Source organism: Lissotriton vulgaris, chromosome 5 (genome assembly GCF_964263255.1).
Source record: "Lissotriton vulgaris chromosome 5, aLisVul1.2, whole genome shotgun sequence".
NCBI classification, from domain to species: domain Eukaryota; kingdom Metazoa; phylum Chordata; class Amphibia; order Caudata; family Salamandridae; genus Lissotriton; species Lissotriton vulgaris.
In genome coordinates, this window is record NC_141693.1 from 478,463,961 (window position 1) to 478,487,092 (window position 23,132).

Sequence of the window (23,132 nt, forward strand, 5' to 3'; positions counted from 1 at the left end):
ACTCAGAAAATTACATTCCAACATCTGTAGGGCAGTTGGCTCCAATGTTCGGCGCCCTAACTTGCTGAAGCTACCACATTAGCCCAATATACCGTAAAACACCATGGCTAGTCTTCAAAATCACCACTATGTTGATGACAATTACATGTGGATTTTTTTAACCTATAATCTGTGCAACCCTTGATAAGTGTGTGCATGGAAAGTTCAGTCAACAAGAGAAGTATCATATCATCTGTAAATAATAATATTTGAATTATTTTATTACCAAGATTTGGGCTATCAAGATTTAAGCCTTCCAAGGTGTGAGCCAATGTCATTGAAAAACAGTGAAAAAAGCAAGGGAGCTAGAAATGCATATAGTTGCATGTATTTAAATTTCAAATTGTAGTAAGGAAAATAATAGAGGAAGGGACTTTAAATAAAACATGCTTGGGACTTACTGGAGCCAGTTCAAGGGGTGTCTGGCCCCATGGACACAGCCCAGGAGAGGGTAGGCCGATCACCGACATGCTCAAAAGTCACTCTCCAATCTCTAAGTCAGTGCGTGACTTACTGGAGCCAGTTGAAGGAGTGTCTGGCCCCACTGACCCTTTTGAACCAGGGGACTCTATCGCTCATCATGCCAGGAGGCGTGTTTGCTGACACAGGCCCGGGAGGGGGAAGGCCTATTACGGGCATGCTCAAAAGCCACTATGTAGTCCCTCAGCGCAGGACTTACTGGAGCCAGTTAAGGATGTGTCTGCAACCCCTCTTGAACTAGAGGACTTCAACCCCCATCGCTCATTGCACCAGGAGGTGTGCTTCCGGAGACAAGCCCACTAGGGGGCGGGGCCCTTTACCAATGTGCTCAAAAGCCACTCTGTAATCCTGCAGCACTGGCTGGGCCAAGGGCGGGCCTGCCCATTCCTACCAGAGCCGGAGGAAGCTGGGCAACCTCTATAATATCCATGCATGTGCAATATGTCTAATTTATTAGAGATTAGACAAGAGGGGCTAATGTTCTGTGATTTGGAGGGCTTAATATATCCATTCTTATTGAGATAGAAAATTTAATTGAGGAGGTGGAAGCAATGTTGCACTCCAAATCCCCTATTCCTCCTACTGCTGTTGCTAATTGTTCACCTGTTCAGAGATTGACTATACTGAGTTACACCAAAGGGCATGGCACACCTATTGCTTGAATTTTAGTATAACATCATGCATAAATGTCTAACGCACCCAGGTCGCAACCTTGTAACCCCATGAGTAGTAGAAAAGGATGTATATTGACAAATCCATTGTCAACTGGCCTTGCCCCAGACCCTTCTCTGCTAGACTTCCTTGTTATTCCTGACAATCCGCTCGCACAGCAACATTCATCTGTGGGCGACTTGTCTCCATCTGGCATGCATCATCTAGTTTATGACCCTCTGAAAATCCAGGGCATCCCGCGTGTGTGTAATTTGTTTGTGTACCTTCAGCGCCTAGTTATTTTTTAGCTCCTGGCAGCGTTGGAGGAGTGGAGAGGAGGGATCGACCAGCTTTGATTAGCTTCCTGAATTATAATCTTTTCTCACAAGCCCCTCCCCCCCCCATATCTATAAGAGGCATGCACCTGGTATCTCTCCTTACACTCAGCATGGGACGTGGGCCTTGAAGCAATGCATGGCACAGTGTCAAGACACTTTCAGCCGCCTATTTTTAACTTCCACTGGGGGAGCGTAATTCAGAGAAACGAAGTACCATCTATATGCTCAATGTCCCAAGCATAACTGATGGGGACAAAGAAGATCAAGACTCACTAATTAACAAAGCCATTAATTGTCTCAGCACTGTGAGGATATGCTCCTCTGTTATTCAACAGGATATCGTTGGAGTAAAATGTCCTTCGCCACAGGGTGGTCTAAACATTGTAGTGCTAGCCCATGGCTTCTTCCAGCATAGAAGACAACCTAATTGCCCCAGAGCAGTGATTTACAACTCCTGTATTGTCCAACATCTGCCTGAAGCTCAATGTACCTCAGCTGAGTCTGGCAAGACCCAAATTCAACCTAGGGGTATGGAGCCATCTGATGTATGACAGCTAACTCCCCGGCAGATTCACCTACATAATTTGCTGCTCCTAGTTCTCAACCTGGAGCTTGGAATATTTTGTCATGAAACTTTGCTGGCCTTTTTTCCAAACTGGATGATCTGGACTGGGGGGGTGGGGGCGGGGTGATTTATTCATTGGATTTCTGGTTGTTTCAGGAATTGTGGTGTGTTGAGCCAGGGTACAAAGCAGGGTATAGTAGTTTCTTTTGTCCAGCCATCTCACAGGGTAGCAGGAGAATTGAAGGTTGTTTAATTGCCTGAATTAAGAACTCGCTGGCATGTACCCTCACTAGGCTTCACGTAGACTCTATAGAAATTCTGGAGTTGTCTCTTGTTAGGGGTGGTTCCTCCGATTATCTTTTTAATGCCTACAGTAGGCTGAATGGGCCAAATAGATTATCTTTTCTCTTAAAACCTTAGAGGATGCCATTGACTCTCTTCATCATAGCAAGCAGGAAATAGCTGCTGGTGACTTTAACATAACGTTTGAACCTATGGGCCCTACCCCCCTTAATATAGCACAGAAAGAAGAAGATGTGGCATAGGGGTTCCCAGTTAGAGCTGGAACCTGTTAAAAGGTAAGTTTCAAAGTAAGTCTTAGGCAAGGAATATACAATCAAATTGACGGCACAAAAAGACACAACACAAATAATTATTCTTATTATAACAAATATACAAAAAGAATATTTAATCAATAATGAACGATATAAAGTTATTTTCCAATTAAAAAATTTAAATAAAATCTACAAGTGTAACATATATCAGACATGCTCATATATACAAATATACATTCCTCACCATTCTCATAGCCAATATAGTATGAAAATACAGAAAAAAGATCTTTGATGATACAGAATCGAACACAATATCAGGAATCCTTAATTATGCCAATTGATATGCATATTTGTAACCATGAAACATAGATCCAAAAGGCTGTGATGAACATCCTTATTGTTGTTATCCCTGCCTTTGGCAAGCCATTTCATTATAGGTGACCCCTCCCTTTTGCTAAATACCTGTTATATAGTAAGCAGTGGCTGTTAATCAGTTAATAGGCCTATCTCTTCGACTAGTCCTCAGAGCATGAAATGTCAGTTCCAACTCTGATCGTATAGGCTCCCACACCTTCAACAGTCTCCTGCAGAACTCCTGCATCGATTATATATTTCTATCCTTACAGCTATGACCTTTTCTCATTGATATGGTGTTAGTAAAGCGTCATGACAGTGACCATAATGCTCTTAACCAAACATTGAAGGGGGTCGGGCTCCTAGATGATCATAATGGCAGCTTTAAGCTATCAGGAGATCTTGCCCACTCAAATAATAATCATGCCCTAAAGTGGGAGTCTGTTTGCAGGGATCCAAATGTGTTTCCACCCCAATTTATGGGTAGGTTGCCAGCACCCTGGCTGCCGAGTGGCACGTGTACCCAACATAATGCTCTTGTACTCAATCTTCATTAAAAGTTGTTCATCTCTCTTCAAAGGTTCTCAAGTAAGAAAGGCAGTAAAGCTATTAAATCCAATTTTTTCTGCCCATCATTTAATGGACACCGCATGATGGCTAGATCTAACTTATGCAGACACTACAAACATGAGATAGAATTGATTTTTACAAGGTCAGGAAAATCTATAAAGGCAAACTATCGCAGACCAAATTGGCCTGGGAACAGGAGATCAAGAAAGATATGGTAGAAGCAGGTATTGCCCTGAACAGTAAGTAATTTTGGAGCATTATGGCCCATGGTAGTCATCACGCCACCACTTAGGTGGCTTATAATTTACAACCTGAGACTTGAATAAACTATTTTGAGAAGCCCTATGCACCACCCCTAATTTCCTCTGCAGAAAGCTGAAATTCCTCTCCTTGAGAAGAGACAACACTCTGTGGTCCTTCCACTTTAAAGACATTCAAGAAGCAATAAAGGTAATCCCCTCTCAAAGCTCCAGGCCCAATTCTATATCTGAGAATCTGCTTCGCTCAGAACCTCATATCTGGGTCACCTATTTCTATTTGTTGCTACGTTCCATCTTAGGAGGGGGTCGGATACCAAGCTCCTGGTGGTCAGCTTGGATTTTCTCTAAATTTTAAAAATGTATGTAAAAATGACCCCAGGAATTATAGGCCCATCAGCCTACTTGGTATTTTCCAGATGTTATTCTTACACCTCTTTTTGGGGAAACTGACGGAGTGGATTCAGGAGAATAGCAATCTTACAGATATGCAGGTGGGATTTAGGTGCAGGGTTTGCACTGTAGATCAAATTGTATGATGTTTTACTGTATACTGGAAAACTGTTACCCTGGACAAGGGCCACTTATTTGTGGTCTTTGTCAATTTACGATCAGCGTTTGATACAATTATGAGAGCTAAGTTGTGGGAAGTGCTAAAGCAAATTGGTGTCTCCTCAAACATCTTAACTGTTCTTGTCATGCAGCAGAAATCCACCTCTGCCTGTGTCAGATACAGGAATAAAGGCAAGCTTACTGATCCTTTTAAGTTCAGGGCTGAAGTCCGCTAGGACTGTGGACACAGAAACTATTTACATTGTACATCAATGATCTAGCTAAGGAGCTTGACTTTCCTTGATGTGCCTAAATTGGGACCCTACAAAGTCTCCTTGCTGCTATTCACAGATGATGTGCTTTTAAGCCCTAAACCTTTGTGTGGCCTGCAGGTGGCAGTTGATTGTTTTTTAAGCATCTGTAGTTTGTGTGGCCTTCAGCTCAGCATTAAAAAACGAAATTACTGACCTTAACCCCTCATAAAGAAGGGAGGGAGAATATCTGGTGCAGGGTGTGTCCCTGGAGCAAGTCCATGGGTTTGAGGGTTGGCCTAATCCATAGGATGGATTCGTCCTTGCGCATTGAAAGAGAGCTTGTTTAAGCTTTTGCAAGAAACAGATGTAGTAATTAAAAAGTTTAAAAAGTTTAAAAAGACTCAGGTCTCTTGCCTTGCCCAAGCAGTGATGATTTATAATCTAAAATTGAAATTCCCATTTCTGTATGAGGCCAACAAGCCCTCCTGTTACCTCCAGTTCTCCAGTAAGTCCCACACAGCGTGGTTGCCTTGAGGACTTCGGAGGCTACACCCCCTTTCTCCACCACTCTGCAAACATACCTGTGGCGCACTGCTGGTTGGAGTATGTAGTCCCCTCGGCTCTAGATTGCCATTGGGGGCCAACAAGTCCTCCTGTTACCTTCATTAGGCCCCACACAGCAGAATTGCTGGGAGCTCTTTGGAGTACAAGCCCCTTTTCTCTGCCACTATGGAAATGCACTTTCTGACACACTGCTGGTTGGGGGATGAAGTCCCCTTGGCTGTAGAGTATCCTTAGGGGCCAACAAGCCCTCCTGTTACCTGCAGTAAGTCCCACACAGCGGAATTGTTGAGAGGTGTTTGGAGGTCATGCCCCCTTTCTCCACCATTTTACAAAGGTACCTCCTGGTGCACTACAGGTCGGGGATGAAGTCCTCTTGAATGGTGAGGGTTCTTGGGGGCTCAGAAGCCCTCCTGTTACCTCCAGAAGTCCAACACCGCATGATTTCTAAGAGCTGCTCGGAGGCCCCACCCCTTTTCTCCACCACTCTGCAAAAACAACTACTACTTCAAAAAACTATAGTAATTCACTTTAAAAACCAAAGTTTAAGGGACGTTATAGTTAGGAAATAGAATTGGAAAAACCTTAGAAATTCAAACAAAAAACAAAGGTTACAGGGACGTTATAGTTAGGCTCAGATTTCAGTCATACAAAACTAGAGAAATTCAGCAGTTATAGTTACCTGAGCTAACTATAACTTACGCCCCTGCAATGCACTTTTGACCTCATATATTACATCATTCATGACATTGTCAGTAACATTACTGATGACATCATCCACAGAACCACTCTCAATCCTCCATACAAGCTCTCATCCACCCACTCACACACCCACACAACTACTCACATACCCATTCACAGATCCATATCAGTACTCATACTCACACTCACTCCTGCATAGAGGCACTCACACACCTAGTCACTCACTCATATAGCACCTCACACAACCATTCACTCACCCATTAAGCCACTTAAACAACCAGTCACCCACCCGTACAGCGACATAGCAACACACTCACCCATACAGCTATTCATACACCCATTTATTTACCTACACAGTTGCTGACATAACCACTCACTCACCCATAATGCCACTTACCAGTCACTCACTCATTTTTGTCAGCATTATAGCAGTACATTCTTTATTACATCAATGCTTGCATAAGCGCCTTATATAGGACCATTTGAAGGTACGGGTGAGGGCTGTGTTGAAGTAGCTTACTGTGCAGTGGACTAGCGTATGCTCAGTCTTCCTGCCTCTATGATTGGCAATAAGGCCCATAATAGGGCCTAAAGAGTTATCTAATGTTGATGTGAACTGCATGCTGCTGCATAAAAGAGGCTCTGGGTATTGGACTGCAGGTGAAGACTGCTGGTGGGGGTATGAGGTCCAATTGCATTTTGTGGGCCTCAGGACTAAAGTGGACTTCATCCCTAAAGCAGCAGTATACCAGGAGGCGTGTTTGTAGAGTGGTTGAGAAAGGGGGCATGGCTGCTGTCGACCGCTCAGCAATCCAGCAGTGTGGATCATACTGGAGGTAACTGGAGGGCTAGTTGGCCCCTAAAGATCCTCTCCCAGACTAATAGTGCACAAGGAGGTGTTTTTGCAGAATTGTGGAGAAAATGGGTGTGTCCAACCAAAACCCTGAGCAAACTAACTGTGTGGGGCTTTCTCGAGGTGATAAGAGGAGTAGCAAGGACCCTCAATAGCCAGGGGGACTTCATCCCCCTACTAGTAGTGCACCGGGAGGCATGTTTGCATAGTGTAAGAGAAACGAGGCAAGGCCTCCTGCCAGGTCTCAGCAATCCTTCTGTGTGGCACTCACTTGAAGTAACAGGAGGACATCCTTGGGGCCCAACTATCCCTCCTGTTATCTCCAATATGTCCCACACAGTGGGGTTACTAAGAGGTCTTCAGAGGCCACGCCGCATCTCTCCACCACTCTGACAACACACCTCAAGGTACACTACTGGTTGGGAGATGAAGTCCACTTTATTCCTGAGTGACTTTGAGTGCCAAGAGCCCTCCTAGTACCTCCTGTAAGACCAACTCAGCGAGACTACTGAGTCCCGGCCCCCCTATCTCCCTCACTCTGCAAACACAACTGCTAGTTAAAAAAAACATAGAAATTCACTCAAAAAAACAACGGTTACAGAGACGTTATATTTAGGAATTAGCATTTAAAAAACATAGGAAATTCACTGCAAAAAAACAAAGGTTACAGGTACGTTATAGTTAGGAAATCGAATTAAAAAAATTAGAAATTGACTGAAAAAGCCAAAGGTTACAGAGACATTATAGTTATCCTCAGATATCCCTTGTACAAACCCAGAGAAAATCAGCCGTTATAGTTAGTGAGCTAACTGCATAGAGGCCCATCCTCCTTTCTCCCCCACTCTGCAAAGTCAAAGTTCAAAGTCAAAGTTTATTATGATTTGGCTCTCATTGAGGGCCACATAAATAACGTACATATTAACATAGCAAAAATAAGCACAAGCTACATACAGCAACAGAAATAACCACTTGTTATCTACAAATAATGCACTCATCAACATCTCCCGAAATCACATTAATATATATCTAAAAATTCTTTAAAATATTTAAAAATTCTGGAACAGAACATTTCGTTAGGGGGGCAATAAAGAGCATGGAAGAACATTTTTACATTCATAATTCTCAATTGTAAACAAATTGGTTTTATCCATTTTTTGCGCAATAGGCGCAATACCGGACAAATAAACAGTACATGGTTAAGATCTTGAACAGCATTATTACATAAATTGCATAAGGGAGACACTCCATACCATTTTGCGAGTAGTGTATTAAGTGGAAGCAAATTATGTCGTAAAAGGTACCATATCCTACGGACACCATGCGGAATGTTCCAAGTTAAGTATTGTTGGGCTAGTTTCGGTGTATAGGTTAAAACCAGGGCTTCCCTTTCTTTATACTTCTGTTGGGCAAGTATATCCAGTTTATAACATAGTTCCCAGGACATACTTTTTAACTTTAACTTTAACTCTGATGGAGAAAGTGAAAATAACGTACTTTCATCCAGTTCCAGTAGCGAAACAGCTTTTCTAAATTTTTTTACCAGCTGCGAGAACTCATTAAAGTTGCCCAATAGTTCCTTTTTTAAGATTTCTCGTAAGGTTCCTGGTTTACCTCGGGCCAAGCATGCTACCCATCTTACGAGAGCAGCCAACCCTTGAGCCCAGCAACTTCGCAGTCCGAATTCCAGCCTGCAAGAAGATGTGGAGCAGGCTGAATTAAATGAGGAAATTTTCCTTAATACCTTCCCCTCCATTTTTTGCATAAAATTCCATTGATTTAGATCCATCAATTCCATTCCATAAAGGAGGGTAGCAGGAATCTTCGCTCGGAATACCTCCAAGCATAAGGAGAAGTGCCTCTTCCCCATCGCTTTATACAAGGAACATAATCCCCTACCATGGGCCATTGCTTTTCTAGAATTATTTTCGATGTGGGGCTTCTCACTAAGGTTAGAAGATATTATTTTGCCTAGAAACGTGTAGGAGTTAACTACCTCAAGTTTTTCTCCGCTTAATGTCCAGTTGAAGCTCCTAGACCTGCACTTCTTCTTACCAAAGATGCACATGATTTTGCTTTTTGAGCTATTAATTTTCATATAGTGTGCATCAGCGAATTCATTCAATGAATGGAGACGATTAGCGAGACCTTTCGGGGTCAGATCTAAAACAAGTATGTCGTCTGCATACATTAGAATAGATATAGCAGTTCCTCCAATTTTTGGGGCTAGTCCCTCACAATCTGCAACAGCGGTTGGCAAATCGGCCATATACAGGGAAAACAGTGTGGGTGCCAATATACATCCTTGTTTTAGTCCATTCCGGGAGGGGATAGCTTGAGAGAGACCCCTTTCGCCGCCTTGTAACACCCTACACCATGTATTCCAGTGTAGGGACTTAACTAAATCCAATAAGTATCCCGGCATACCCAATGCCGACAGCTTTCTCCACAGCGTCGGTCGGTCCACCCTGTCGAACGCTGCGGAGAAATCTATAAATGCTGCATATATGCCCCCACCACGTACACGAACATATTTGTCTACAATTACCTGTAGCAGAGTTAGGTTATCTAGAGTTCCATGCTCTTTTCGAAATCCTGTCTGTTCTCTAGGTATAATATTATTTAAATTTGCCCACTCTGTTATTAATACTAATAAAAGTTTTGCAAAAATTTTCCCTATCGCGTCCAATAAAGCAATTAGGCGATAATTAGAGGGATTATCCCGGTCTCCTTTTTTAAAAATTGGGATCAGGATACTTCCCCGCCAAGAGTCGGGAACTGTTCGAGTTTTAAAACACGCCCGAAACACTGGAAGAAGAATCCTGCTCCAAGTGATTACGTCTTGCTTAATTATAGACATGGGCAATTCGTCGGGTCCCATAGCCCCGGAAGAGCGCATGCTCTTGATTGCGGTAGCTATGGAATGCTCAGTGGGGAGTTCCATTTTAGAATCGGTATTAAGATCTGGAACCCATGCATCGCCCCCTGCATCATTGGGCGCATATAAGGTGGTCACAAATTGGGTCCAGACATCTTCAGTAATAACAATAGGAGTGGACGTTTTTACAGATCCACATCCTTGCCTTATTATGGACCAAAAATCTCTAGAGTTTTTACAATTTGCTGCCTCTCTTAGCTTGATCCATAAAGTATCTTCTTTGTCTCTTTTTAACTTGGCTCTCAATCTCACCCTCCTTCTTTTTAACAGAGCTAACTGTAACCCATTCTCCCCTGATCTATTAAGGTATTGCATCCTAACAAGTTTATTGATCTCTTTATTTAACCTTAATAGAGGACTAGGAGAAAAGTATTTCTTTTTATAATTTCCTGTACTCCTAGCCATTTCGGTGACTTTTTGGATGAGGGTTTCAAGGAACATAAATTCCCTACCTTGCCAATAGTCGAGCTCAGTTAGAAATTGGGTAAGGATGTTTTGTACATCTTTATTATGACTAGATCCCCAATAACATCTATCTGAGTGGCGATTAATAGTAAAGCCTCTGTTCTTTAAGGACCAGAGGTCAGATTCAGGGGGTATTAATGAGACAGTTAATTTAATAATTTTATGGTCACTCAAGGGGGTATGAGTGATTACCAAATCTTTAAGAAAAGAGAACGTGTCAAAGTCTGTTATTACATAGTCCAAAATAGATTCTCCCCTAGTTGAACCATGAGTATAATTAGCCGGGGTATCTGAAGGCATTCTGCCATTTATAATAATTCCCTCCACGGCACTGAGTTCCCCAAGAAGAATCTTGCCCCTTTTGTTAGTTTTTATTTTATTGGGCAGAAGAGCTTGGGGAATATTATATACTTCTTCCTTTGCTTTATTTCTAAATATGTCTAAGGAAGTATTAGACACTTTACAATTTAGGTCCCCCACCAGTAATAAGTATGGGGGATCATCCACCTCTAATAATTGCTTTATATAGGAAAACATACGTTTTAAAACTGTCGTAAAATTATCTTCAGGAGGAATGTAGGCATTTAATATTATAAACGAAGACCGTTGAACAACGGGATCCAAGTTAGAAATAGTTATGGATTGGAATAGATTACTCTCGTCCTTGTAATGTGAGAATTGCCATTGTAATGCATTGGATAACAAACAGGCAATTCCGCCTTTAGCATGGCCTTTTTTAGATGAAGTTGCAGCGGCCTCTAGGACGAAGTAGTCATTCCCTCCATAAGGAAGAGTATCACACCATGTTTCTTGGATACATAACACATCCGCATTCAAGGAGAGGAGATAATCAAATTTCTCAGGGCAATTAGACAAGCCAGCGGCATTCCAAGAGACAATTTTTAAACACGGGTTAAAGATGTGAAGATGGTCGTGGGTTTCTCGAGGTGGTATTTGAGAGAACTCCAGGTAACCAGTTCCACATCGAAGAGTCTTCAGTTAGAGGGTTATCTGTGCTACCAGGTAAGGGAAGGACCTGGGAAACCATACGTTTGCCTCTGGAGAGCCAAATTTTTAGGTCATTATTACATATAGGAAAATCATCCTGTCCAGAGGTCAACTTTGTATTTCTTTCATTAAGAGAAAGACACAAATTTTTATTAACAAAAGGTAGCACGTCAATTCCTCTACATTGGAATGCTTCGGCTTGTTGAAGAACTAGATTAGCAATTATTTTAGAGTAAAACTTTACCCTTATTCGTTGGCCATTTATAGATCTTATTGGGAGAACTAAATCTATATCATTTGTTAGAACCAACTTTAAGCTTTCAATCTCATTAAAGCAGCTGAGTAGCCAAGATCTGTTCATTTTTAGATCAGAATCAAGTAATGGAAGAAAATCCAATGAAAAAGTATCCACATATGAAATAGGACTTTTTGCTGATTGAGGTATTACGTTCCTAGCTACCTCCGTCTGAGGCAGAAAGATAGGAGCTGTTGGATTAAATACTCTTGTTACTATCGGGAAATATTTATCATCGATACTTATAGGTTGGGGAGCAGGGGCATCGACTACAGGTCCAGAAACCACCCTGTTCATAGTTACTTCAACCGGGGTAATCCCATTGGAATCATTTAAGATACTTTCCACTTCCACCTTATCCGGAATATCAGAAGGTGGGCTATACCCTCTTTCTATAGGAGCGGGTGTTTCAGTTATTATATGTTTTGGAAAAATAATTTGTCTAGGTCTTTTCTTTTTATATTTACGTGTAGGTTTCCCCTTTTTCCCTCTTGATTTCGTTTTGGCAGCTCTAGGAGACCCCGAGGAAACTTCTGGCTCCTTTTTATCATGTACAAAAATGGGAAAGAGATCATGGCCCCCCGTTTGAGGTACTTCACTCACATTCTCTTCCTGCTCAACTAGCAATGGTTCTGTTCTCAGAAGCAGGGCAGATGAGGTGGATTGATTAGATGACTTATGAAACTCTGCCTCTGTAGATAATCCCAAAGGGGCATTTCCCTTCACTTCAGTAGTGTTATCAACCTCTTTATGAACAGCAAGAACAGGGTTAGCAGGAGTAACGAGAGGCTTAATTACATTTTCAACATTTTTCACATTTTGTGCCAACAATGCCTGCAGTATCTCAGTAACCGAAGACAAAATACAATCAGAGTTTACAGCAAATTTACCCATTAAAAGTAATATGGAAGACAGAATTTGCTCAAGGGCTATGAGTGACTCTGAGATGGGTTTATCATTTTTTGGGTAACTTGAAGATGTAAGGGGACAAATCCCCGATAAATTAAAATGCGGGGATTGTACATCAATCTGCGGGGAAAAATTATCTGTGGATTTAATGGAGGGCGTACTGCTATATAATAGCAGACCAGATGGTGTTTCTCCACTAGGAGTTTTATTAGCTACTAGGTGGGGTAAAGATGTCTTATCCACATATCGACCGCAGAGTTCTAAGTCAATGCTGGTAGGTATAGAGACATCACCCTTATCTTCTTCCAGAATATCATTCCCTTTAAGAATATCATGGCTCAAGGATTGCGATATTAACAAAGGGTCAGCATCAGCCGCATGTACAGGACATGTTGGAGGGTTTACCACACTAGACTGACTCGGTGACCTTTTCATTTCCACCAAGGGGGCCAACTGACTAACTTCCTCCATATTAGGGCAGGGATTCAATTGCGGTAATTGATCAATATCAGATTTCCTAGGGACTTCAAGGGATTTATTCAAGCTTTTCTCCCAAATTTGACTTAATTGCATCTGACCTTTCATGATGACACTGTTGGCTTGCTTTTTCCTCAAATGACTTGGACCGGGTATTGTACCATGATTCTCCATTACAACTTTCCCGGATCGTAATGTCTTAGCCTCCATAGTGCCGTAAAGGAAACAGAGCCTACAATAAATTTCCCAGTCTTACAAAAAACACAGTTTAAAATAATATAAATATACAAAGGATAAAAATGGGAGAAGAACTAGCAGTTCAAGTACTTTGTGGCTATATTTCTATCGGCGTATTAGCATTACCTTAAAATATAATAACACAAACAAGTATCTAAGGGAATACAACTAAAAATTCAAGATACCGGGGCCCAGCCCGGCCTACCTCGGCCACTGAGGGCCACAGAGGGCCCGCCCTTTGCCCGGGCTTAGCCCGGCGTCACCCGCGCGCGTCCCGCGATGCGCGTTACCTCAGCGCAATTTGTTCCAGCTGAGGGGGGCGTGGCAGGGAGGTTCTCAGAGCCCAACTGGCTTCTGGGCGTTGGTGTTCACTTGCCTCCAAAGCAGCCAACAAGCCCTCCACAGCGAGTGTTTCCCACGAAGCGGGAAACGCGAGAGGTGAGTCACAAGCGCTGGCAGATAGCGCTATGAATGTTGATAGAACGTTGGCGCTTCCAAATAGCGCTACACGATTCAGAGGAGCCTTGCAGGTTCTGGCCACACGGTGTAGAAAAATGTTTTTCCAAAGCAGGGCAGGCGCCTTCTTCCGCACACAGGATAGAGACTTCCAATGTTCAGCGCTGCCTCAGCGCAATTTGTTCCAGCTGAGGGGGGCGTGGCAGGGAGGTTCTCAGAGCCCAACTGGCTTCTGGGCGTTGGTGTTCACTTGCCTCCAAAGCAGCCAACAAGCCCTCCACAGCGAGTGTTTCCCGCGAAGCGGGAAACGCAAGAGGTGAGTCACAAGCGCTGGCAGATAGCGCTATGAATGTTGATAGAACGTTGGCGCTTCCAAATAGCGCTACACGATTCAGAGGAGCCTTGCAGGTTCTGGCCACACGGTGTAGAAAAATGTTTTTCCAAAGCAGGGCAGGCGCCTTCTTCCGCACACAGGATAGAGACTTCCCACTCTGAAATGTGACTACTAGTTAAACAAACATAGAAATTCACGGAAAAAACCCAAAGATTACAGGGACAATATAGTTAGGAATTAGCATTTAAAACACCTTAAAAATTCACTGAAAAAAACAAAGGTTATAGGGACATTATAGTGAGGAATAGAATGGAAAAAATGTAGAAATTGACTGAAAAAGCCAAAGGTTACAGAGACGTTATAGTGGCTCAATGAAGTGCCTTTTGGTTATTTAGTGTAAATCACTTCAGTAGTTGTTGAGAAATGTAAGTGTAAAATTATAGTGATATCTCTGGCCGGGATATTTTGCTGTGGTTTCTCGATGAATTCCGAATGCATGCACCAACGGGAATGCTCTTCTTGGCCAGACGCAACCTGAATAGAAAGTTGCGCCTGCCATATTTTATATCAGGAATGGTTCCCGGGCCTGAAAGTTTGTGTGAAAAACCACAAAAGGGGTCAGAGTGGAGATACTCTGTCCTCATGGTTGAGAAATGGGGGTGCTAGTAACGCAAGTTATGTGTCTAAAATGGATTTTTGCAACGATGCCGCGACAGCCAAGGCGGCCTCCCATGTACCATCGCGGGGACATTGCGACTATCAATGTCATTGCAAATATTGGTGGAAATATTAAAAAATATATACCAGCGAATCATTAATATACATTGCTCTGGAGATATTGAGATTTTGATTAATGTTTTTATAGAGGTATTTATATAGTGAGTTATCTACAGTGATGGTTAGAATTGATTATATAGTTATAATTTTTTAATGGGGTGGTGGCTATTGAATTCCTGCTTTTGCTTTCTGCTTCCATAACCGCTGGAACACGATACCCACCTCATGGCGCTCTACGACCTCACTACGAAAACAGAAAATACGTTTTAGAGGTGGTTGTTGTAGTGGGAATACTCTAGAAAAATATGAGTTTGAAATGTACAGTAATAAAAATGTAAAACTGTAAATTGATACTTGTGTAGCGCACTACTCACCCGCAAGGGTCTCAAGGCGCTTGTACGAATACCGCTGTGAAACCCATCCTGGCTTTCCCTGTGAGGCGTCCACTCCTGCGCACCCCCAAGGTGGAGGCCAGGCATCCTTAGCGTTGTGGAGATTAAGCAAGCTATTGCCCAGAGTTGCAGAGTGGGACTCCATGATTGGAATAGGCACCGAGGCGAGAATTATCAGGTCCGTGGAATTTTGAGCCCAAGACCCGCCGAGGCGGGGAATTGAACCCTGGTCCCGGGCTAGACCTCTGCATCAGGGTCTGCTGCATGCTGTAATATGTGTTCAGATATGTGTTTTCATTTTATGGAAAAGGCGCGATCATCGCAGTTAACAGCATCATCCTGGTGACTGAATAACCTCAAAAACAGAAAATAGGTCTGCAACACGGTTTTCAACGAAACTTAGTAGAAAAATATAAGTTTAAGCATGCTTGGAAAGAAGTATGAATATAGAAATATGTGTAGGGCAATGTTCAGAATGGATTTTTCTATATATTATTTTTGGATGTGTTAGTGGCCATTGAATGTCTGCTTTTGTTTTCCATTTTCACAACGTGTCAATGGGGATCGCCATCACCGACGTCATCGCAATCTCCATAGTCACCACGAAAATGGAAATTTTTTTATACACTCTCTAGAAAAACATGACTTTAGAGAATAATACTGTAAAAAACCCACAGTGTGTAAAATACTGTGATATGTGTGGATATAAGTGTTTTACACTTTATTGAAAATGTGTGATCCTCACGGTTAACAATGTCATTGCGATGCTTCAAATAACAGCGAAAATGGAAAATAGGTCTGTCTGAAAGATGGTTTTAAAAGAAACTTGATACAAAAATATAAGTTTAAACATGTTTTGAAAGCAAATGTTACCTCTCTATGGAACACTTTACCACAAGCAATCCAGCAGGCCCCTTCTGAACCTTGCTTTAAGAAGCTGCTGAAAACGTGGCTCTTCACTCAACCTCGCTAGCTCTCTTACCTCTCGCCTCCAGGTCAATTGTGTTCTCCTAGCGCCGGGACAACTCCTAGCGAGGTAGCTGTTTGCGCTTTATAAAATGCAGTATTATTATTATTATTATTATTATTATTATTATTATTATTATTATTATTATTATTATTATGTATATAGTAATATGTGCAATGCAATGTTCAGAATGGAGTTTTCTACTTAATAATTTTTGGGTGTGTTGGTGGTCATTGAATGTCTGCTTTTGTTTTCCATTTTCTCGATCTATTCACCGGGTTCGTGATGTCATCACGAAGATCCCCAAAAACTAATGAAAAACATACCTTTTAGAAAAAAACTTTACAATATTTCGGGTACCAGGGTCACTCTGACAAGAGCATTTTTGTTGGTTGTGTTTATATGACTGCTATACATAAGACCGGACACAGAGTTTCATGTTACTTAGAAACACTCTGTTGCCTTCATCTGTAAAGTGCACCCCCATCATATTTAAAAACTTCATGCATGTGAATACGCAGATTGTTGTCATAGATACAGCCCATATGATGGTCTCTGAGGAATGCAGAAACAGTTTTATTACCTTGTTGTCAATCTGTAGACAGAATTGATTTGACCCATTCCATTTCAGTCTTTAGTATCTATTAGAGTGCACCAAGAAGGTGTGAGGGAAAAGGGACTCAGTTCTGCAAAGGTTTCTTTTGTTACGATTCCCAGCCCTACTCCAGTCACTTACAACACATGCAGTCATTGAAATACGGAGGCACTTGTGTACACTGATGAAACACTTAGGCACTACTCATGCACCCATCTATATACGTAGAGAGTACCATTGTGAAAAAGTAAATAATGATGGCTGGCAAAAGTTACCTGTGTATTTATTTGTAGAGGGGCAGTGTGACTTGCCTATATGGAACGTTATATGTAAGTAGTGTTACAATAAATTAAAAGGTAATAAAATGAACAACACAACATTTTTTTTAATTCAACATTTATTATTCTTTGCAGCATTGTGAAGGGATTTTATGGACTGCTCTCCCGCACGCACTACAAATCCACAATACATGCAGTATGATGCCATCGGGGAAAGGTGTGGAGTCAAATTTTGAGATTGGACTTCTGAATGAACTCTCTGCTTCGGTGTTGCTGTGGTGCTATTGAAGTCAATAGTTCTTCAGCTTTGCTTTGCCCTCTTGTTGCTCACTATGAACTCCTCTTATGTAATGTGCAAAAAATATAAAAAGGTGACAAAAATTACCATGTATGATTTTTGTCAACATTGTTAATAGCTGTAACACACTGCTCACCAGCACTTATAACAACACTACAGTCCATGCAATACATGGCAATTCTTAAAAACTCTGGAACCATATCTGTTGTATTAGTCTGTACTTCTGAAGGGACATTCTGGCCGGGAATTGTTGTTGCTGCCACTGATGTAGATGGTCCTCTGCTTGATCGGCAGTCGGAGAGGTTTTCTATGATAAGTTTTAAGATGATATAACATGAATGTCATCAGCGATGTCACTGACCATGTCATAAGTGATGTAATATGTGAGGTCATAAGCAGTGCATTTCGGGGGCGCGGGTTATAGCTAGCTCAGCGAACTATATCTGTTGAGTCTCTCTGGTTGTGTGCGTGTGAAATCTGAGCTTAACTATAACGTCCCTGTAACCTTTGTTTTTGTGTTTGAAAAAAATATATATTTATATATATATATATTTATTCCAAATGCAGACACCTAAAAATTGGAAAGCCTCACGGAGCGCGTTGTAGCATAATTTATTGGCAGCCTGCAGATTTCCAACAAAGCCGTTCACACGCGGTGGGCCTCATCTGCCATACGCGTTTCTGGATACAAAATCCCTTGTTCACTGGCTGGGCAATTCAAAGCTGGAGAGGCAAATAATGACGCTGCACTCGCAGTGCGAATTAACAGTCTGCCGTAGCGGGTGTGGCTCTCAGGCATTGTGGTATATTGAGTCCTGATTCAAACACCCATAGGAGAGAGTACCTCCCATCCTGCTTCTGAGTTGTATTAGACCTTGAGTAGGTTTGTGCGAGATGCCAGGTAAGAAATCCGCCCTCTGGTAAGGCCACCAACATTCACACACTGCTCCCCTGACACCCTTGGTTTTTCGGGTGCTAAGGACTCGCTACTTCTGGGATGGGGCTTTCCGTGACCAGGCCGGCCACTTAATATTCCAAATGCAGACACCCAAAAATTGGAAATCCTCACGGAGCGTGCTGTAGCATAATTTATTGTCAGCCTGCAGATTTCCAACAAAGCCGTTCACACGCGGTGTGCCTCATCTGCCATATGCATTTCTGGATACAAAATCCCCTGTTCACTGGCTCTGCAATTCAAAGCTGGGGAGGCAAATATTGACGCTGCACTCGCAGCGACAATTAACAGTCTGCCGTAGTGGGCATGGCTCCCAGGCATTGTGGTATATTAAGTCCCGATTCAAACACCCATAGTGAGTACCTCCCATCCTGCTTCTGAGTTGTATTCGACCTTGAGTAGGTTCGTGCGAGATGTCAGGTAAGAAATCCGCCCTCTGTTAAGGCCACCAACGTTCACACGCTGCTCCACTGACACCCTTGGTTTTTCGGGTGCCAAGGACTCGCTACTTCTGCGATGGGGCTTTCCGTGACCAGGCCGGCCACTTTATATTCCAAATGCAGACACCCAAAAATTAGATAGCCTCACGGAGCGTGTTGTAGCGTAATTTATTGGCAGCCTGCAGATTTCCAACAAAGCCGTTCACACGCGGTGTGCCTCATCTGCCATACGCATTTCTGGATACAAAATCCCTTGTTCACTGGCTTGGCAATTCAAAGCTGGGGAGGCAAATAATGAGGCAGCACTCGCAGCGTGATTTAACAGTCTGCAGTAGTGGGCGTGGCTCTCAGGCATTGTGGTATATTGAGTCCCGATTGAAACACCCATAGTGAGTACCTCCCATCCTGCTTCTGAGTTGTATTCGACCTTGAGTAGGTTTGTGCGAGATGCCAGGTAAGAAATCTGCCCTCTGTTAAGGCCACCAACGTTCACACACTGCTCCACTGACACCCTTGGTTTTTCGGGTGCCGAGGACTCGCTACTTCTGCGATGGGGCTTTCCGTGACCAGGCCGGCCACTTAATACATCGTGTCCGGTTTTGGCAGGCAAATATGTGCAGGGACCCGAGTTTCTCTTGGGACAGTAACCTACTATAGGGATGAAAGAAACATTAAACCAAGGTGAGAGCAGGCTGCACACCACCAGGGAAATACTGTTTCACCGCAAGTTCCAGAATGCAGCCGGGAGGCACGCCCATTAGGCGGGACTATAATTGGAAACTGCAAGTGCGGTGTGAGCTTTGATGCAGCCTGCTTATCACGGACTCCAGTGAGCAAGGGCTGAATAGCCAGAAAAATGTTTGGAGGAGAGAGCGACTTTGCTGCCCAAATTGATGTTTGTTTCCCTGCAACCTGCTAATAAAGAAGGAACAAAACGCGATTGTGTGAGGTGCCTCAAGGTTCGAGTAGAATCATATGGATATATATATATATATATATATATATATATATATATATATATATATATATATATATATATATATATATATATATATATATATATATTACCTACTGGCGGTCGCCAGTAGGTATATATAGTTAGGATTTTTTCCCTATGGGATTTCTGAAAATTCTATGCCTAATAACTTTTGCGTTCGTGGACGGAATTGGCTGAAATTTTCAGGAAAATGGCACATTTTGTTTCTGAGCAGACCTTGAAAATTTGGGGGGGTTTTGTGGAGGGGGGGCCGAGAAAAAAGGGGGGTCCCAAAACGCCTTTTTCCCATGTTAATTTCCATAGGGCGGTTGGACTCACTTTTAGCCCGAACGGCTGAATGGATTTTCACGAAACTTGGCAAAATTGTAGGGACTGTTAGCCCGATGTGCCTTTGCTAGGTCTCAATATATGTGCTTCAGTGGATTTTGAGAAATTAACGTTTAAATCAAGATATATATCTGTAACAGCGCTCCGGGCAGCTATCCGGTTAGCGAACCTTTCGCGTAACGGAACTTTGCGATGAGAAGCTGATTGGCCCTCCGGTGTCTGTCAACATTCTAAACAGTCCGGAGCGGCCGCCATCTTGTCTCTCGGTAGGATCGAGAGACAAGAGGAGGCCAAAACAAAGGGGGAAATTACCATAAGGGGGCATAGTAGATCCTCGTTGACCCCCTAGGTTTTATGTGGAGGTTTTAAAAGGGCCTAGGAGGGTCCAAAAAAAAAAATTTTTTTTTGCGTGGTAAGCGCCAAGTTCGCGAACCGGATAGCTTTCTGGGCAGCGAACTTTATGGATAAAAGAATGAAAGACTTTTCTAATACTGTATGTTAATTGTTTGTTGTTTTTCTTGTTTTTTTTTGTTTTCTTTATTTATTTTTTTTTTTTATTATGATTGTGTTTCATACTTTATTAAATTTTCTAACATTTCATTGTCAGAAATGTCATAATTTATTATAGGGTGTAATTGTTTTTCATTTTGAAGCAAGTTGTCTACTGCTTCAACACATTGTAGAAGTTCGTGGTCTCTACTGTCATCCATAAAGTCATCAAGTTTGTCTTGGCTGCTCTCCTTCAGTTCAATCGAAAATGAAACTTGCTGCTCGCCTTCCATTTTGCCTGAAATTTGGATTAAAAAAATATATATTAGTAGAGATAGGGCACTGTTGGGATTAATTTTAGATAGGCAGTTTTTATCAGTGAATTTATCTTTTGGCAGTGTATAGTATGAGAGTGGAAATAGGACTAAAAAAAAGTGTATGTGATTTAACCAAGACACTACTACTACAGAGGGATAGTGTATATGTAGCAGAAAAAGTCTACTATATTAAGTCATAGTGCACAATATATTAAATTATAACTTACCTTCACAAAGAAGTTGAAGTTTTTTGAAGCTTTTGAAATAGGAGGTACAACAAGAAGTAGTAGTCAAAATGGCTGTGTTTCCTTCTCTCCCTTTATATATATACAGGTATATAACCAATCAAATGTCAGGTAATAAAAGTAGAAAATGAAAGTAACATTTTCATTGGTTGTCAATTCCAACAATTCAGATGTGTTTTGTGAAGTAATTTACCTCACGGTACTTGGAGAGGTCTACAGGCTAAATGGCTAAATGGAATTTCAATGAAATTTGTGAGAATGGAAGGGATTGTTATGTAGTATGAGCTAATCTATATTTGGTGAGAGTGTTTCTAGTCGTTATTCTGTAAATTACTTTCCCGCCTTTTTTTAGGACCGCTTTCCGGGAAGCTGCCCGGTTAGCGAACCTTAAGCGTCACGGGAGTCCACCATTTTGTGTTTCGTTCGCATTAAGATACAAGATGGAGGGCAAATAATGTTTAGAATGGGTAGAAGGGGTCATGGTAGACTTATCTTGACCCCCTAGGTTTTCTGAGCGTGGCTGAGGAGGCTTATATGTGCGGAAAAAATTTTTTTTTTAAAAAAATTCCGCGAGGTTAGCTTTCGGTTAGCGAACCGGGTAGCGCTCCGGGGAGCGAATTTTGTGGAAAATTAGTGAAAAAAGTTAGAGAAAAATAATAATTGTGAGTGATCAGATGTAGGGTAGCTCTGAGAAGAGCTTTTGGGTTTATGGTACATTTAGGTACTTATAAGTAGGTACCAATGCAGAGTCTTAAATTCAGAATGAAAATTCTGTTGCCCTCATCTGAGAAGTGAACTCCATCTCCTCTGTAGATATCTTGCATGTAGTAACGCAAGTTATTGTTGTACAGAGAGCCCATTCCATGGTCTCTCATGTAAGCTGAAACAGATTTGTTTACATGCTTCCTCGCTTTCTCAATTTGTGGACAAAATTGGTTGGACCACCTCCATTTCTGTCTTTGGCATATATTGGAATATACCAAGGCAGTTTGAGGAAAAAGTGCCATTAATTGCTCCAAGGTGTCCTTTAAAAGCATTTCCAGACCTACCCCTGTCAAAGTGCCCAAATCATTACCTCCACAGTGCACTATTAACAGGTCAGGTTTTGGCAAATGCATAAAGGTTTTCACCAATGGTATCAATTGGTGACATTTTAATCCTCTTTGGCCCAACCACTTAATTTCCACATCTTGTAAATTGAGGTTGTGTAAATTTCTGCTCTCAGCATACCTTTGAGCCCAGTGGATGTAACTATGTCCAACAATCCAGACGTTAAACATGGTGGAAGAAGGTTGTTCTGCAGTCAGATGAAGTGTGGTAATGAAAGGGCAGTTGAAACAGTAGGAGTTTCTAAAGAAAAAAAACTGTGGATTTACAATGCTAATGATTCATTAGCAGTGATTGGTGCATTTCCATTTCTGAAAACAGAAAGTTAGGGTGCATGGATGTGTTCTTTGAAAGATGTAATTTGAATGGTCAAGGAAGAAACATTTAATGAAAGATTGCACTGGATACGCAGGTGCACTGAGAGTTCAGAGTTCAATTGAAACATTGTTGTGTGAATTTGCAAACATGAGAGGTCTTCCAGGAGGTGGTTGCTATGGAAACAAGGCAGACAGGGCAGAGGGGGGAAGGGTTTTGATTTGAAAAAAGTGAGGGAAGAGGTATGATTGGCTAATATGAGAGATATGTGAAAAGAATATCTGTATTTCTGTGCTTTCAATAGCTGCAGCCTTTGGAGTGCATCCTTTTTCTTCTGCTGAAGACAATTTGGTGTATTTCTGAGACTGTTTTCAAAACTCAAAAAATATTTGCTAAGGTGAGAAAAGATTTATTTAATTTAGATAGAGAATAGTATGATTTAAGGAGAAAATGATGAAGAAAGCTGTGTTTTTAAAATGTGGTTTTGTCTCTAGTGATATACTAATAGAATTAGTTTCAAAGAGAAATTATAATTGCATATTTGGTGTAACATTCTGGCATGCAGTTACACAAGATATTGTAATACATGGAGGCCATTTCATGGTCTGTTATGTAAGCTGAAACAGATATGTTGCTTTTAAAAACGATTTAAGAAATCAATTACATTTCTAGATATGTACTGCTAGAGCTTCATAGGTTGTTTTGGGCCATATTTATAAGGTATTTGAGTGTCTAAGATGTTGTGTTCGCCTTTTAAAATGTAAAGTGTTCCTCATGGGACAAGTGT